Raw genomic sequence first — 19469 nt, 5'->3', positions numbered from 1 at the left:
TAGCATCTTCTCCAAGTATTGCTGAAGATAGGTGTTTCTCAGTCTCTGTCAAGGCGTATATTCTACTACAAGAAATGTTGGACCCAGGTTCAATGTCTATCACACAATCATAATCCCGATGCGGAGGTAGCCGACTGGCTTCTTGTTCACAAAATACATTCTGATACTGTCGATATTCCTCAGGCAAGATGGATGTAACACATACCCTGAAAGTACAACAAGCACTGGCCAGCAACTTAGCCGGACTGTCTTCCTGGGCTTTGTCCTGTAAATGAGCTTGAGTACAATGTTGTATGCAATACCACAAAGTCAACTCGATGGTACGCGCTGCCCATTTCACCAACGGATCATGCAGCATAAGCCATGGCATTCCCAGTATCAGTTGGAAAGTAGGAGCATCAATTAAATCGAACTGAATATATTCGCAATGAGTTGAACCAGTTTTCATCAATATGCGAAGAGTATGGAAGGTCACAGGGCCCGACGTCAAATCCGTACCGTCGACAGCTGTCACAGGTTCAGGTATAGCCTTCTGAATACATGGTACCCCAATGCTTTTGGCATATGTATGATCCATAAAATTGCCAGTAGCGCCAGAATCCAATAAAGCGTGTACCAGCACCGGATCAACCACTGCCCATTCCAAAGTCACACAAACGTTCATATGGGGTGCCGTGTTTTGCATTGTATTTGCCAAAGCAGGAAAGACCTCTTTATCATAAACACTCAAACAAGGGGTCTCCAACTTGTCTGAGCATTCTCGTTTCCCGACATTTCCAATTGACGTTCCACCACCGACACCTTACTGGAATCCTTCCCTTCCTTGTACCTAACATTGGATTTAGCTTTACAGTCTTTAATATAGTGACCTGACTTTCCACAATACATACACAACTGATGTAAGCGCCGTCGGTTCCGTTCTTCTGTACTTAAGGGTCCATGTACCCCGCTAAGCTGCATGGGTTCACTTCCATCACTGGAGTGAGATGTTTCTATGGTGGTTGGTTTAGGTCTAGGAAGAAAGAACTTGCCATCATAACGCTGTTTATCCCCTTTTCTTTCTTGCAGGCGGTGATCCAACTGAACAGTGAGATCTATCAACTCCTCGCATGTAGTGGGCATATGGACTACTTGAGCGAGGACGTCCTTGATTTCGCCTCTCAGACCTTGGTAATACATTGAGACTCTCTTCTCTATTGGCCACTCTGTTTCAACCACTAATCTATTAAAGTTGGTTATGTATGATAATAAATCAAGAGAGCCTTGTTTTAGGGTAATCAATTCTCTATCCAAAGAAAGGAGATGAGCTCTCCTATCAAACAGTTTGCGCATCTCATCACAGAATGCAGTAAAGTCATTCAGGACCGGGTCATTCCTCTCAATCAAAGTAAATGACCAACTAGCAGCATTCCCCCCTAGATACGACATCATGAAGGCCGTTTTAGTTTGATCATCAGGAAAGACAGCGGGTTTACACATAAAGTGTAACTTACACTGTCCTAGAAATATACCAAACTTCTTAGGGTCCCCTAGATATCTCTCAGGAGGCGCTAATGGCAACATATGTGGCTGTATCACTTGAACCACAGATGTACCCACAGCACCATCTCTTGCAGGAGAACCAACGGAGGAGGAAGGAGGAGGCAAGGTCCAACCCCTAATATACGGTTGCCCTCCACTACTAGTAGGCACTGTACGTGACATTCCAGCTATCTCAGTCCTCATGATCCCCATCTCATTCCTCATCTCATGATTTTCCCCTCGTACTGCATCTACCACTACTCTCAAAGCTGCCATGGTTTCTAGCAATGCAGTGAGCACTGCGTTCGTATCCATCGCTCAGGTTGTAATTCAGCTTGGGCTTGTCACTCTGTCACAATTGAAGGTTCACTAACCTCAATGGCCGGATACAACAGGAGCGATGCTAATATACCAATGCCCCTTCCACAGTAAAACCTGTGAGTCTATTTATAGAACTCTACAGAGATACACCGTAGCCGGCGAAGGGGTAAAAAGGGACAAAGGAAACAAAAATGTTGGTACGGTAAATCAATCAGGTGTTCAACACAAGGGAGATAGCAATCTTTGCTTCTCTAGGCGCCCTTGATGTCCTGCATGTAACGAGAACAAACAATTTGTAAGTGACCCTTTCCTTCCCTCATGTATGAGATATCAATGTAGCAAGAGAGGCTAACAACACACTTACATTACATACTGCCCCACTTGCTCCAAGAAAAAAACTGTGCAAAATAGAAAAATAAAGAATAGAAAAATAAAGGATTAAGAGTTTCTATGGTTCCTGGAATCATCCAGGAATACACAGCGTATCCTTCCAGGTTACTATCCAAAACGTATTAATGACAGTGGAAAATGTACCTAGCTGCCCTTCTCTCACGTAGCGTATGCAGGTGAAGTCTATTAATCTCAACTTGCAATCCTGCTCCACTCCTTTTCCTCAAACGGAAATATCGAGGAAACGACGGTGCAAGGCTTCATTACTTCATGATATGCAACCCCTTGATTCCTTTCCGCTGTTAACCTTACGGACAAAGTTTTATGTTCTGTCCCTCATCGGGCATCCAAACAATCCACAATCCAATGAAGTCACCTATGCGCCTTCGCGCTAATGCAAATGACCAGGCACGCAGTAACTGCTGAAAAATCCAAACGCGCTCCGGCGCTTAATTCATGAACACAACGAAGCACTTGTCGAATATGATAGAAGTCACACGCTCTGAGCGAGAGTGAGAAAAAAGTCTCGAACAGCAAAACAGAATCCTGGGGAATGTCCAACCAATACTCGGCCGAGTGAAAATCCAGGAAGTCCACAGGTGACAAGCACCGGGAAAAGGGAGGAACAGGTTTAGATAGGAAAAAAGCAGGGAAAGAAAGGTAGGACAAAACGGCAGGCATTCTGGGAGATGTAGTTACATCCTTGCCCTGGCATATTCTACCGTGTAATCGTGACAGAACCCCCTCACTACGTCCGACGTCTCGGCGGACCCCCAGTCTTGCCAGGATGCAAGACATGGAAGCGTCGCAGGAGACGCGGACACCGTAAATTACACTTGGGTTCCCATGTAAGTTCCTCAGGGCCATACCCCTTCCATCCCACTAGATACTGTACACCAGCTCTCACCCTCCTAGAATCTAAGATCTTCTCAACCTCATATTCATCTTCACCATCAACTTCAATCAGAACTGATCTCACAGGCACTCTCGACCCAGGGAGGCAAGGCTTGAGAAGGGATACATGGAAGACTGGATGTATTCGCCACAGGGAAGGAATCCTCAACTCCATAGCTACAGAGTTGATTTATTTGTACAATGGAATAAGGACCCACGAATTTAGGTTGGAGACGTGTATTACCCTTAATTCTCAAATATTAAGTACTCAACCAAACCCTGTCCCCTAACTGATAGATTGGCTCGGGAACTCTCTTCTTATCGGCATTGGCTTTATCCCTTGCTCTTGCTGCCTCCAAGTGTGCTTTAGCTTCCACTCAGACCTGTTTCAGGTGTGTATGGTGTTCTAGAATAGTGGGATTAACCGAAGGTCCAGGTAATTCCAATGGCAACATGTTGGGATGACAACCATTAATGCAAAAGAATGGGGAACAACCTAGGGACGAATGCTCAGCGTTATTGTATGCAAACTCAGCGGTCCATAGCAATGTTCTCCATTCTTCGCCATGTTGCAGTGTGAAACATCTCAGATATCGTTCTAAGGTCTAATTTAACCTCTCTGTTTTCCCATCAGTCTGAGGGTGGTAACTGGTTGAAAGTCTAGCGTCTATTTTCAGGATGGCACACAAGGCCTTCCAAAATTTAGACGTGAATTGAGATCCCCTATCGGTGATGATAAGATTTAGCTTGAGTACAAACAGAACATTCCGAAACATACTTTTCAGTGTCTCGTCTCATAGAGTCCCACCAGAAATATCTCGACAATGTTTGGAACGTTTTCTGTTGTCCTAAATGCCCACCCAAGACTGAGTTATGAGTCCATTCAGAAACCTGTTGTTGCAACTCCCCATTTGGCACATAAAGCTGTTTATCATAAAACAACAATCTGTCCTTGCTAGTATGATGGATGGGATTCAAAATGATCCATGCATTGGTGTCTTGCGATTCCAGCTGTGTCTTCACTGCATCCAGAAAATCTGTGCTCGAGACAACTGCCACTTGTTCTCTCAGAAAAGACGACTCTGGCAGTATAGAGGGAGGTTCTTGGGTATCCATAGTCTGTTCCAATGAATTTGGAAGAATCCGAGATAAAGCATCAGCTTTGCCATTCTGAGGCCCTGGTCGAAATTTAATCAAGAAATCATAATCAGCAAAAAACAAAGACCACCGCAGTTGTCTCAGGGTTAAAGCTCTGGCACTTTTCAAAAAGAGTAAATTTCTATGATCGTATAGATCACTACCGTGTGTCTAGCCCCCATTAAATGATGTCTCCATTCTTTGCAACCTTTCTTTATAGCCAATAGCTCTTTGTCTGTTATGCTATAGTTGACCTCACTGGTAGTCAGTTTTCTAGAATAGAAAGCTACCGGGTGAAGTTGTCCCGTGTCTGGATGCCTTTGGGACAATATGCCTCCCACAGCATATTATGAAGCATCAGTCTCCATCAGAAACGGTTGACTCACATCCGGATGGCGTAAAATAGGAGCACTCATGAATTTAGCTTTCAATGTTTGAAACGCTTGTTCGGCTGACTCCGTCCATAGGAAAATAGCTCCTTTTCTAAGCAGAAGCGTCAAGGGCTGGATGATAACAGAGAACCCTTGGATGCATCTCCTATAAAAATTTGCGAAGCCGAGGAAGCTCTGAAGAGATTTCACACAGGAAGGGGATTCCCACTCCACAATCGCTTGGATTTTCTTCTGATCCATGCACAACCCTCGAGGACCAATAACGTATCCAAGAAAGTCAACTTCCGATGTATGGAACTGACATTTATCCAGTTGGCATACAGAGCGTGTTGTAGCCGTTCCAATACCACCTGCACATGAGCATGATGTTCTCTCAAGGTCTTTGAATATATTAAGATGTCATCTATATAAACCATGCAAAAGACATCCAATAGCCCACGTAAAACATCATCCATAAAATATTGGAAGGCGGCAGGGGCGTTACATAAACCGAATGGCATCACAAGATATTCAAATATCCCAAATTTTGGGCGGAACGCAGTTTTCCATTCGTCCCCTTTTCTTACCCGGACAAGATGGTATGCGCCTCTAAGGTCCAACTTGGTAAATATCGTAGCTCCTTTCAACTGGTCCAGTAGGACTGGAATTAAAGGCAACGGGTTCCTGTTCTTCCTTGTCACCCTGTTAATAGCACAATAATCAATGCACGTTCTCAATCGGCCTTCGCGTTTCGGAATGAAAAATAAAGGCGATGAAGCAGGGGAGGTGGATGGTCGAATAAACCCATTCTGTAGCATCTTCTCCAAGTATTGCTGAAGATAGGTGTTTCTCAGTCTCTGTCAAGGCGTATATTCTACTACAAGAAATGTTGGACCCAGGTTCAATGTCTATCACACAATCATAATCCCGATGCGGAGGTAGCCGACTGGCTTCTTGTTCACAAAATACATTCTGATACTGTCGATATTCCTCAGGCAAGATGGATGTAACACATACCCTGAAAGTACAACAAGCACTGGCCAGCAACTTAGCCGGACTGTCTTCCTGGGCTTTGTCCTGTAAATGAGCTTGAGTACAATGTTGTATGCAATACCACAAAGTCAACTCGATGGTACGCGCTGCCCATTTCACCAACGGATCATGCAGCATAAGCCATGGCATTCCCAGTATCAGTTGGAAAGTAGGAGCATCAATTAAATCGAACTGAATATATTCGCAATGAGTTGAACCAGTTTTCATCAATATGCGAAGAGTATGGAAGGTCACAGGGCCCGACGTCAAATCCGTACCGTCGACAGCTGTCACAGGTTCAGGTATAGCCTTCTGAATACATGGTACCCCAATGCTTTTGGCATATGTATGATCCATAAAATTGCCAGTAGCGCCAGAATCCAATAAAGCGTGTACCAGCACCGGATCAACCACTGCCCATTCCAAAGTCACACAAACGTTCATATGGGGTGCCGTGTTTTGCATTGTATTTGCCAAAGCAGGAAAGACCTCTTTATCATAAACACTCAAACAAGGGGTCTCCAACTTGTCTGAGCATTCTCGTTTCCCGACATTTCCAATTGACGTTCCACCACCGACACCTTACTGGAATCCTTCCCTTCCTTGTACATAACATTGGATTTAGCTTTACAGTCTTTAATATAGTGACCTGACTTTCCACAATACATACACAACTGATGTAAGCGCCGTCGGTTCCGTTCTTCTGTACTTAAGGGTCCATGTACCCCGCTAAGCTGCATGGGTTCACTTCCATCACTGGAGTGAGATGTTTCTATGGTGGTTGGTTTAGGTCTAGGAAGAAAGAACTTGCCATCATAACGCTGTTTATCCCCTTTTCTTTCTTGCAGGCGGTGATCCAACTGAACAGTGAGATCTATCAACTCCTCGCATGTAGTGGGCATATGGACTACTTGAGCGAGGACGTCCTTGATTTCGCCTCTCAGACCTTGGTAATACATTGAGACTCTCTTCTCTATTGGCCACTCTGTTTCAACCACTAATCTATTAAAGTTGGTTATGTATGATAATAAATCAAGAGAGCCTTGTTTTAGGGTAATCAATTCTCTATCCAAAGAAAGGAGATGAGCTCTCCTATCAAACAGTTTGCGCATCTCATCACAGAATGCAGTAAAGTCATTCAGGACCGGGTCATTCCTCTCAATCAAAGTAAATGACCAACTAGCAGCATTCCCCCCTAGATACGACATCATGAAGGCCGTTTTAGTTTGATCATCAGGAAAGACAGCGGGTTTACACATAAAGTGTAACTTACACTGTCCTAGAAATATACCAAACTTCTTAGGGTCCCCTAGATATCTCTCAGGAGGCGCTAATGGCAACATATGTGGCTGTATCACTTGAACCACAGATGTACCCACAGCACCATCTCTTGCAGGAGAACCAACGGAGGAGGAAGGAGGAGGCAAGGTCCAACCCCTAATATACGGTTGCCCTCCACTACTAGTAGGCACTGTACGTGACATTCCAGCTATCTCAGTCCTCATGATCCCCATCTCATTCCTCATCTCATGATTTTCCCCTCGTACTGCATCTACCACTACTCTCAAAGCTGCCATGGTTTCTAGCAATGCAGTGAGCACTGCGTTCGTATCCATCGCTCAGGTTGTAATTCAGCTTGGGCTTGTCACTCTGTCACAATTGAAGGTTCACTAACCTCAATGGCCGGATACAACAGGAGCGATGCTAATATACCAATGCCCCTTCCACAGTAAAACCTGTGAGTCTATTTATAGAACTCTACAGAGAAACACCGTAGCGGGCGAAGGGGTAAAAAGGGACAAAGGAAACAAAAACGTTGGTACGGTAAATCAATCAGGTGTTCAACACAAGGGAGATAGCAATCTTCGCTTCTCTAGGCGCCCTTGATGTCCTGCATGTAACGAGAACAAACAATTTGTAAGTGACCCTTCCCTTCCCTCATGTATGAGATATCAATGTAGCAAGAAAGGCTAACAACACACTTACATTACATACTGACCCATTTGCTCCAAGCAAAAACAGTGCAAAATAGAAAAATAAAGAATAGAAAAATAAAGGATTAAGAGTTTCTTAGGTTCCTGGAATCATCCAGGAATACACAGTGTATCCTTCCAGGTTACTATCCAAAACGTATTAATGACAGTGGAAAATGTACTTAGCTGCCCTTCTCTCACGTAGCGTATGCAGGTGAAGTCTATTAATCTCAACTTGCAATCCTGCTCCACTCCTTTTCCTCAAACGGAAATATTGAGGAAACGACGGTGCATGGCTTCATTACTTCATGATATGCAACCCCTTCATTCCTTTCTGCTGTTAACCTTACGGACAAAGTTTTATGTTCTGTCCCTCGTCGGGCATCCAAACAATCCACAATCCTATGAAGTCACCTACGCGCCTTCGCGCTGATGCAAATGACCAAGCACGCAGTAACTGCTGAAAAATCCAAACGCGCTCCGGCGCTTAATTCATGAACACAACGAAGCACTTGTCGAATATTACAGAAATCACACGCTCTGAGCGTGAGTGAGAAAAAAGTCTCGAACAGCAAAACAGAATCCTGGGGAATGTCCAAACAATACTCGGCCGAGTGAAAATCCAGGAAGTCCACAGGTGACAAGCACCGGGAAAAGGGAGGTACAGGTTTAGATAGGAAAAAAGCATGGAAAGAAAGGTAGGACAAAACGGCAGGCATTCTGGGAGATGTAGTTACATCCTTGCCCTGGCATATTCTACCGTGTAATCGTGACAACGCCATCACGTTGATGACTCAGTGTATGTATCACGTGAGTCTTTTGTAGTTCTTTCTGTAAAAGAACTACTTGTTCCCAAAGCATTTTATGCTTGATTGTGCCACCTTTTGCATCTTTGAAGCCGTTTTGAACACAGTTCTGAAAGTATTCATTGTAAGACTGAACGCAGTAATATGAATCGCACACTATTAGTGTGGGGAATTCGCGATCGGTATTTTCAAGCACCATCTTAAAAGCCAGTAGTTCAGCTTGTTGAGCTGTACAATCTCCTAGAGATTGAGTTTTAGTGACCAGTGGTCTAAATTTTCCTTCGTGCCAACGACCTTTAACAATCGCGCACGCAGCACTCTATGCTTGTTTACCCCCAACTGCTGGTTGTGCTGATCCGTCTGTATATATTATACAGCCGTAATGTTCAAGAGGCAGGATTTCGGTCGGCAGAGGACATTCATATTCATATTGGAGAAATTATTGTGTTTTTAAATTAGGATCAAATTCGTACACTACGTCTGATGCAGCAAGAGAATTAACTCATTGTATCCATCTCGGATGTAGAGCATTAGCATTTGGAATGCTTGCTCTTGCTACTGCTTCTAGAACAGGTACTGGTGTAACGATTATTATTCGTTTACCTTGTGCGAGGGCTCTTTCTTTTGCTACAGCAGTTTGAACTGCAGTTATCATTTTTTCAGTAGAACAGAATTTCATTTCAGCTTGTGTGTACAAGTGTGATTTGTAAGCTATTGGTACCGTTTCTCCCTCATTAGAGGGCAGGTACGTGAATCCGCATCTTCCTGGGATTACTCGGATTACAAGGTTGCGTACGTTTTCGCATGTTTGCAATTTTGTCTTAGTTAACATGTCTGTTGTAATGATCTTAAAATTTCTGTGTGTTTCTGAGTCCAATTAATTGGTTTGAAATCAGGTTTTATTAATTCATAGAGAGGTTTAACCCTCTCCACATAATTTAGAATGTATGTTCTTCCGAAATTCAGGAAACCTAGTATTGATTGTAAATTCTTCAGCGTTTTTGAAACTTGGAGTACAGCACACTTCTCTAAGAAGTTGTCTGCTAGGGTTTTGCCTTCACTTGATAATTCATATCCTAAAAATAGGACAGTTAGATGGCCAATTCGTGACTTTTTAAAGTTGAATTTGTACCCTTCAGCTGCGAACCCAAGTATTATGGTGTTCACCCTTTTTAAGTGAGTCTCCAGGTCATCATCATCGACATAAGATAATGCCTCATCATATATTTGTAGTAACTCTGTTACCCTTGCTGAGAATAATCCTGGGCTATTCTTGAATCCCTGTGGGAGTCCACAGAATTGTTTTTGTGACCCCATACAGGAGAAAGCGGTCAAATACCTGCTTTCAGGTGCTATGTTTTGACAAAAGAATCCATTAGAGATATCTAATGTTGTTTTATATTTTTTGCGCATGATGTTATTCATTGGTGCTGCACTGTGTGAGTTTTGTACTGCAAATGTTTTGCAGCAGGAGTTTAGGTGTCTGTAGTCCAAAACTAGACAATATGAATCATCTGGCTTGGAGACAGGAAACAAAGGAATGTTCATTTGTGAGGTGCATGTTTCAATCATCCCCTGATATTCAAGTTGATCTAAGATCTCCCTGACTTGTTTTTTAGCTTCTTGCTTAACAGGATACTGCCTCTGTGCAGTCGGTTGATTTTTTAACTGGATTTTTTGGTGAGGAGAATCCTCATCCCAATGCAGGGGCTTGGGCCACTGCCCATTTTCTTGCAAATGTGTATTTTTTATGAATTGAAATATAATTTGAGAAGGCAGGCATAACCATTTCTTCACCATGAGAGCACTCCCTGACAAACTCTGGTGGCCAGTCTTTTTCTGCTAGAAGGATATCATAGCCCTTCGAAAGGTTATCCCAAAAGAGACCCTTTACTTTCCTAGTTTTGTCCCCCTCCATAACCAATGTTATTTCGTATAATTTATGGGGTTTGCTAACTCTGGTGTCTGCAGTTTCCACCTGAATGTATTCATTCGTGTCCACTGTAACCCTGGGCGTAGTGTGCAGAGTGGGGCTCCGCGGAGCTACGCGAAGTGGGCACACAACTACGCCCACCCGCGCACTCCGCGTAGCCCCACTCCGCGGCCGCCCGCGCATGCACATTAGGATCCGAAATGGCGGCGCGAATCGCGGGACGGCAAGAGGGAGTCCCGGGGACGCGGCAGACAAGGTAAGTGTTTTTAAAAGCTTTTTATACTTTTATTTATGTATTTAGGGAGGGCGGGAGGGAGGCGGGTGGCGGCCGGCTACGCACCGTCTGCGGAGCGCGCGTAGTGCCGCCTGGCTACGCCCGCTACGCAAAATGCATAGGAGACGGCACTCCGTGCACTCCGTGCACGGAGCGTAGCTGGCCGCCCACCAGAAGATTCATCAGGATCTTGCGAGCTATGGTTACTTCTGCTGTGCTGTCTAGCATTGTCTGGGCCCACTCTCCATTTTTCAGTTGTGTCCTCAGTATCCTCGGCATGTTTTATTTCAATACTAGCTACCTTCTGTTTTGGATATTGTAATTTTTTACTTTGATGAGCAGGTTCCTTGTCTTTGGACTTGACGTGCTCTTCCTTGTGTTCTGACCATCCTCTTCTTTCCGATTTCTGTGAGGAAGTCTGAAAATATCAAGAGGGACGTGTATCAATATCTTGATATCTGTCAGGTTTTCTCAATTTATCCCTATCTCTAAGGTTGTATCTTTTCTCAGATGGCTCCCGTTGGAGAGACGTGCCTCCTCTTTCTGGAGATCTATCTCTCTGTTGAGGAGACCTTCCTCTGGACTGAAACCGTTTTTCTCTGGTTGTGGATTGTTTATTACCCTCCCAACTCTTCTTTGGAGTGTTGAGATTATTTTTAATAAAGGTTTTTTCAGGATTTTCAGTTAGTTGGGGTTTTAGTGGTTTCCCACCCAAACTATCTCTTCCTAGTTCTTCATGGGATTTTTCTATGATTCTGGCAAGTTCAAAAGGTTGTTCTGCTATATCTGTTTCTTTCAATTTCTGGCGGATCGCCACAGATGCTGCTTCTCCTTTTATGTTGGCTAATTATATAGCCGAGACTTGCTTAAAGTCTTTCAGTAATTTCATACCTAGAGTTCGATTCGATTCAATTCAAGAAGCTTTATTTGATCATTAAAACAATCATAAAAGCACATAACAACATATCATGACATTTCAAGACAATTATACTGTTTAAAATATTACGATCATAAGGGAAAAAGGACCTAAATGAACATTTAATATACCTAGAGTTAAAGCAGGTTCTGGACCGTATTCATTTTGAATCTGTCTTAGTACATCTGGTATAACCGCCATGGACGGTACACCATGTGTTTTTGTGTAAATTGAAGCAAAGGCTGTGCCCCAAGTGTCACAGTCCTCCACATGTGGTGCGATCCCCATTGGAAGACAGATTCTCAGAATTCTGTGTTTTTCATGAGGTGTAGTATCAGGAAATACTGCCTCTATTTGAGTGATTTTTTGTGCTAACCAGAATGGAATTTGTTCCCATTTTGCGGGTATTTTGCCAATGGCTGATTGTATATTCTGTGGTGTTATTTTATTTGTGTTCCCCTGGTGAGGGGTGTGCTGTGGAATTTTTATCGCTGGTTGGACTGTTGAAGTCCGCATGACATATTGGACCAATTGTCTATGTATTTTAATCAGTTGTTTTAGCTGAGCTAAAAGTTCCTGGTCTGACATTTTTTCAATGTCGGGATGTGGTGTGTAGCTGGCTAGAACCGGCCATGTGGCTCCTGGTCTACCTAGTGGACCGAGCCTAGTGATGTGATTTTGATGTTTTAGGGCGCCATTAAACCAGAGCAGGTGCTCTTGGTAAGATAGTGGGATTTCAACGTCCTCAAAAGGAGCGTATTCATCCGGAGGTTCCTCTATTTTGTAATAGTGGAAATCTTGTGTCACAGCGTGTGCTGCTGGAAAATGTATCCATGAATAGAATACCTCTGTCTGCCGATATTCATGGGCCTCTACCACAAATATGACTGTACCACCTCTTTTTTTTTTTTTTTTTTGTCCTCATATTTGCCACAAGATGGAATGACTCTAGATGGAAACTCTCAATTCTGCCAACATATTACCTAACTGTGCGCCCTGGAATACTTTAATATTATGTTTAGCTTTCGAGAGATCTCCCAGAGGTAGTTTCTCTACCAGTCCAACTCCCCTGATCGATGTCTCTGTACCTTGTCTTGGGGAGGACCGGACCGCAAACCCCTGGCATAATCATTGGACGTTTCTTGTCTAACTGTCCGACCATCTTATCAGCGGGGCCCAGATCTTTGCCACCTCCTCTCCTCCACACAAGAGGTCTATTTTACTAATAGTCATAATATTTTTTAGGCAGTCTGCAAACCTAGGGGGGATTGGGGATTTCCATTCTCTGCAGATCTCCCTCCTGGCAATAACAATCACATAGAATATAAACTGGGTAATGCTATCTCTAATATCATATTCCTCTAGCAAACCCATAAAGATCAGTCTGAGGTTACACGTGACTGATCTAAACAGTACCTCTTCTAAAAAGATGCAGACCGATGACCAATAGTTTTTAATCTTTATGCAGTCTGCAAAAATATGTACATCGTCTGCCTCTGTATTTTTGCATCTGGTGCAGAAGTGGTATTCCCGATATTTTTGAGAACTTGGAGGGAGTCCAATAGACCCTGTGTGCCGTGTAGAGATGATTTCTTCTGAGGTTGGCGGGTTTTACTATTTTTTGAGATATTACAAATTAGTCTAACCAAACCTCCGATTGTTTCTTCGGGTCATCTCCTATTGTATCCCCCCAGAGTTTCGAGATCTCTTCCTCCTGCCTGTCCTTTGCCCCAATTAGTAAGTTATACCATGCTGAGACCTCACCCTTCCACCCTTCTTGTCTGTTAGCTAGATCTAAGAATTCGCAGCCCACTGTTTCTGACACCCAATTTTGGCTTCCCCACCATGATGCTATTTGATGGTATTTAAACCTCGCAAGGGACCCTCCCGTCAGATTAGATATAGATGTCCAATCTAATAGTTCTTGATTTACCTGGACATCTCCCCATCGTTTTAAGCCAGCCTCTCTCAAGGGAAGGGAGAGTCGATCTAATAGACATTCAGGTGTTCCGGGGGAGTCCCAAATTGGTGCCAGAAAGTTATAGTAGGGGATTTTCCAAATTTTGCAGGCTGTTTGCCATAGTTTTAAAGCTGTTAGTAGAATTTTAAGGCGGACTTTTTTGTAAAATTTTTGGGCGCCAAATTTAAATAAAAAAAATTCAAGACCCTTAGGAAGATCGGATAACAAAGCTTGAAACAAACGACCATGTGATGATGAGTCTAGCTTATTAGCCAGGAGTCTAAAATTTTTCAACTGAAATGCATAACAGTAAAATAACAAGTCTGGGAGAGCTAATCCTCCTATCTTCAGCCCCCTCCTTAGTTTCTTCCATGCTATTCTTGGTGACTTAGATGCCCAGATAAATGAGCCAATTTTCCCCTGAAGATTTGAAATGTCTTTATTACAAAATGTTAGTGGAATGCTATTGAATAGAAATGTCACTTTTGGTAATACTACCATTTTAATTCAATTAACTCTTCCATAGATACTGAGAGGAAGGTTGGACCATCTTTGAAAAAGTTTAGTTATCTCTTTTACCACAATCTGCCAGGATACTTTGGGTATATCTTGTAGTTTCTGAGTGATGTGTATACCTAGATATCTGATCTTTATTTTTGTATCTGGTATAGGAACGGGACTATTCCAACTCATTACATCTGTTTTATTTTTGTTAATACCATAGCCTGAGATTGCTCCAAATTCCTCTGCTAGATTAAATAGCTTCGGGATGGCATCTAAAGGATTAGTAGTAAATAGCAACAAATCATCAGCATACAATGCCGGCTTTAACTCCAGCCCACCCATATTAAAAGGAAAAATTGTTCGGTCAGATCGTATCGCTATCACAAAAGGCTCAATATATAAGTCAAAAAGGAGAGGAGACAGGGGGCAACCCTGCCTCGTCCCTCTTGATATCTCAAACCAATCTGACAGGGTCCCATTAATTAGAACTTTAGCTCGTGGACACCCGTATACATGTTTGACAGCCTGAGTAAAGAGTGGTGTAAAGCCAAACCTTGTTAGGGTGTCCCACTAAAACACCCAGTTAACTTGATCAAAGGCCTTGGCGGCGTCTATTGCCACGATGGTAAGTGGAAATCCCTTAACTTCGGACTAATCGATTGCACCGATGACCTGAAAAGTCAACTCATTCAGTTGTCGTCCTGGGATGAAACCCCTTTGATCAGGGTGAATGACAGTTTTGATAACTTTGGATAGTCTCTCAGCCAAAATCCTCGAAAATATTTTAAGGTCCGAATTTAAGAGAGATATAGGTCTGTATGACTCTATGTTCTTTGGGTCCTTGTTTGGTTTTGCTATTAAAGTGATGGTTGCCTCAAACCAGGAGGATGGAATATCTGCTCTTTGATGGTAAATATTGTTAAAAAGGGACAATAGGTGTGAAATAATCACCTCTTCATTATCTTTGTAGATCTCCGTTGGCAGGCCATCAGGGCCTGGGGCTTTATTCCTACTCATCTTTTTTAACTGCGCTCTAATTTCCACCTCAGCAATGTCTCTCAACAGGGTCTTTTTATCTCCTTCATTCAATTGGGGTAGAGTCCTTTGATGCCACCACTTCTCGAAGTCTTCAATTCCAACGTTGATGTTTTCCCGATATAGTTCTTCCATGAATCCTCTTGCTTCCTCCCTGATCTCTTCTTCCTTAGTTAGTTGATCTCCAGAAGACCTTTGGTTTAGAGTCTCGATGTTGTTTCTGGTCCTGTCTGCTCTGGCCTTCCACGCCAAAAGTGCCCCGCACCTCTCTCCATATTCAAAGTTTTTTAATTTACTAATCTCCCATCTGTCATGAATCTGCTTGTCAGCTCTAGCTTTAAGACTCAACTGTAATCTTTAAAGCTCCTTTTCTAGTTCTGGAATCTTCTCCCTTTCCTCCAAGGCTGCGTGCTGAAGCTCCTGCTCTTTCTTTTTAATAGAATCTAGTTCTTTAGTTTCTATGTCTTTTATCTCTTTTCTTTTTAGCCTCATGTAATGTCCCAGTAAACCTCTAAGGAAGGCCTTAAATGATTCCCAAACAATCTGCTCTAGTGCTGAGCCCACATTAAATGAAAAAAATTCCCTTATACTATTTCTGATTTTAACTCCAATGTTATCATCTAAGAGAATAGTTCTATCTAAGGCCCATCTTCGTTCAGTAGCAATATTTGCAAAATTAATGTTAAGTTGTACTACTGAGTGATCAGAAAGGCCCACTGGAATATGAGTGACAGATGCCAGGACTGATTCCAAAGAATGATCTATCAAAAATAAGTCAATTCTCGAAAATTGTTTGTATCTTTTACTGTAAAAAGAATATTCTCTAAGGTTGCCGTTCTTTGTTCTCCAAGCATGCAACAAGTTATGTTCTTTCATTATGTTTTTAAGAGCAGAGAGGGATTTTTTAGGCAGAATGTATTTTGCTCTAGAGGTGCGATCCAATTGAATATCTAAAATAAGATTAAAGTCTCCCCCAAGAATCAGAGGTGCCCTACTCGGGATTAAGACCCTCTCAAGTTTGCCCAAGAAAGTTTCATTGTCCTCGTTCGGGCCATAAAATACTGCAAAAGTATATGGTGAGCCAGCAATTAAAAGTTCGGCTACCAACCACCTCCCGGTCTGGTCTGTATCCCATCTCTGTACTTTAATGCCCTTCTTGGCTCTAATAATTATTGCAACTCCTCTGGATATTCCCTTTTGCCTTGAGCATAAAATGTCCTGTACCCAGTGCCTTTTCTCAAAAACCTTTTTGCACTCTTTTTCTTCAAGATGGGTCTCCTGAAGTCAGTATATACTAGCTTCAAGATTCTTTAAAAAGTCACATGTTCTCTGTTGTTTCTTGAAGCTTCCTATTCCGTTAAGATTCCAGGAGATAATCTTACTACTTGTATGGAGATTCACTGCCATGGCCAAATTTTACTCTCCCAATTAATCTCTAGGGTATTGTCTGGATGTCTATATAAATGTTTATATGTCTGTATTTGCCTATGTGTATGAATGTTAGTTTTAAAGTTTCTGTGCAAAAATGAGGACTTTTTTCTTTTTTCCCCCTCCCCTCCCCCCCACTCCCTCCCCCAAGGAACCCTCCCTTCATCTTGGGCGTTTGTCCTGCCCCTATGGAGCTCTCCACCTTACCGCGCCCTATCTACCTGCTTGTCCCTTGCCTTGTTAGCTACATCTGCTATTTTCAAAGTAAATTAGTGTAAATTGGTGTAGTTTTACCACTTCCCTTCTTCCCTTCTCCCTACCTACTTACTCCCCCCTATTTTTTTTTTTTTTCTCCCTCAACTGTGATGTGCGAGCCCCGTTATTGTGTGTATGTTTTTTTTTATATTGTGCAGTTTAATGTGTAGTTTTCATGTTTATCCTAAATCTCTAAGTCACTAAGTTATATCTTGACTAACCTACTCCCTAGCCTACTCCCTCATTTTTTGTAACAATTCATCTACCTCCTCCGGCTGGTTACAGGTAAAAGTTTTATTATTCCACATAACCTTAAGCAGGGCTGGGAACTTCATCTGTACTTTTTCTCCCAGTGATATCAGCTCCGGCATTCTTGATCCCAGTTCCCATTGTCTCTGAGCCGTTCTGCCTCCTATATCGGACCTGATCTGGTGTGGGTTGGCCCGATAGTGGAGAGAGGCACTTGCTAGAGCTCTACTCAATATCAGCTCTTTAACGGTGTAAGTCTGGAAATAGGCCAATATTTTCCTGGGCCCTTTACGATCTTGGTGTATTCTAAAAGGGTCTCTGTGAACTCTCTGGATCCCCGCTTCAATCTATATCCGGACGATCTTTCAATATCCCCTCCCTTAGGAGTCTACAGACAAAAGCTTTTATGTCCCCTACTTCCTCTCCTTCAGGAATCTTTAAAATGCGGAGATTGTTTCGTCTCGAATGGGTTTCCAGTCTTTCCATATCCATCATTAAAGCCTTATTCTGTTTCTTTAAGGCATTTAATTCCTCCCTATTTTCTGTTGTAGAATCTGAAAGGGTAGAAACCTTTTTCTCTAAGGTAACTGTCCGCGCTTCTATTCCTTCTAATCTGGTTTCTAATAAGTCAAACCTATCGTGTAGTCTTTTCTGATTTGTCTCAGAAGTTTCGAACTTCTCCAACAGGTCGCTTCTTAAAGAGTGAAGCAGAAGGCCGATCTTGTCAAACTCCTGGGAGGGGGGGGGGGGGGAGATCAAACCAGTGTCTTTCTCTGTGGCTTTTTCTGATGCAACATGAATTGTAGGAGCTGTGGTGGATGCACTTTTGAGGTTTTCAATATAACTACTTCCCGCTGTCTCTGATGTCTGTAGACTCAAAGAGTCTTGATGAAAAGGAAGATTCTCGGAGGGACTATTAATTTTGTTACAGCTTATTAGAATGTCATTATCTATATTAACTGGACTCTCTGAGTCTTCTAAAATCTCCTCGGTTTGAATTTCAGCTAATAGGGAGTACCTGTTAGCCAGGATGGACCAGGTAAGGAGGGGGGCGCCGTACTCTGGATGGGCCGCCGGGCACCTTCCATATTAGCTCCTTCTTCTAAAGAATTCATTTTCTCTAGCACCTTGAAGTAACTTTTGAGAGAGGGAGTGCTTTTTTGCGTTGAAATTTGCTGGAGAGGTTTACTACAAATAGCTTTCTTAGAACTCGTTTTCTTCTTACTTTTATGTGGAATTAGAGGTGAAGGTCTCACCTGCTCACCACGTTCAGCTGAGTCTAGAACCCCCTGCTGTTTTAGCTCTTGTTTTGACCTCAACTGGTATCTGTTCTTAACTACCTCTCCTCGACTCTTAGCCTGCTTACTGTTTGCCCGGTCTTTCCCCTTTTGCTCTAGGACTTTAGTAGCTTTAACTGAATAGGATTCAGCTTGCGTGGAAGTATCAGTATCGGACACAGTATCTGGGCTCCCTTCCCTCTGGTTCAACAGAACTGGCGCTACTACTTCTGTTGCAGGTGAAGCTGCCTCCATACGAACACCACCCTTAGCAGGAATAACTGAAGTAACTAGAGAGAGGTACCTGTTAATTGAAAAATGCCCCCAACAAACAGGTCCTCTATAGTGTTGCAATGGAAAAACACTCCTGCTGCACTGCAAAATATCCCACTTCCAAATAACCCCCTCCTGAATTCCACCGCAGCGGCTTAAATTAACACTTATCTCTGATATGCAGGGGTGCCTTGGAGAAACCCCCGCGTTCGTAGCAGACTCCTCCGCTGCGTTTCCCAGGTCCGCTTTCGCCGCTCTCACCACCTCGCCTCTCACGTCCTGCGTCCGCCCTTCCTCCGCGTCCTCACAGCTCACGCCTGCTGCAACCATCCCCTTGCTCCAGGGTCCTAGCGCCCGCCGCCGACCGCTGCTCCCGTAGTTTTCCGCCGCCTCGATTCTCCTCATTAGGTAATTACATGTAAGTAAAAAAACAAAACCTCATTTTCCTGCTACAATATAGCACGCAATCTTCGCGCTACAAGTTCTCACCAATGGGGTTCTGTCGGGACATCCCTTCCATCAATCCGTTGCGCTCCGGTGAAGAGCTCCGCGACAGCCGCTAGCCTGCCGCCGCCATGTTCCTCCTCTGCTCAACTGTACCACCTCTTGGTGATAGTCCATTTTCTATAAGTTTAAGAGTTATAGTTCTTCTTACATTGACCGGAATGATTATAGCATTCGGATCTTCATCTCGGAGACTTGTGTCATCCGCTAGGAGTTGAGCTGCTATTCTAGCTTCCTCCCTTTCATCGTCACTTTCCGTTATTTTTACTAACAGAAGGCTTTTTGTTGCAGATCAAGTTTCAAGGAAACAAAGATTAGGTGCACAATATTTTGGAACACTGTATCCTTCAACGTTGACTAAACCAAAAACTAATAAAAAGTTCCAGTGGATATTAACCTTTGACCTACTCCAGACG

At 43.1% G+C, this 19469-nt stretch overlaps 1 protein-coding gene across 1 annotated transcript in view; it reads left to right on the top strand.

Annotated features, from left to right (window-relative positions):
* The window catches only part of LOC144772911 (uncharacterized), a 2519762-nt gene that overhangs the window by 771856 nt on the left and 1728437 nt on the right, over window positions 1-19469 (top strand). The window lies entirely within an intron of this gene.

Source organism: Lissotriton helveticus, chromosome 8, assembly GCF_964261635.1.
Source record: "Lissotriton helveticus chromosome 8, aLisHel1.1, whole genome shotgun sequence".
Taxonomy (NCBI): domain Eukaryota; kingdom Metazoa; phylum Chordata; class Amphibia; order Caudata; family Salamandridae; genus Lissotriton; species Lissotriton helveticus.
This window is presented reverse-complemented; position numbering and strand designations above follow the sequence as displayed.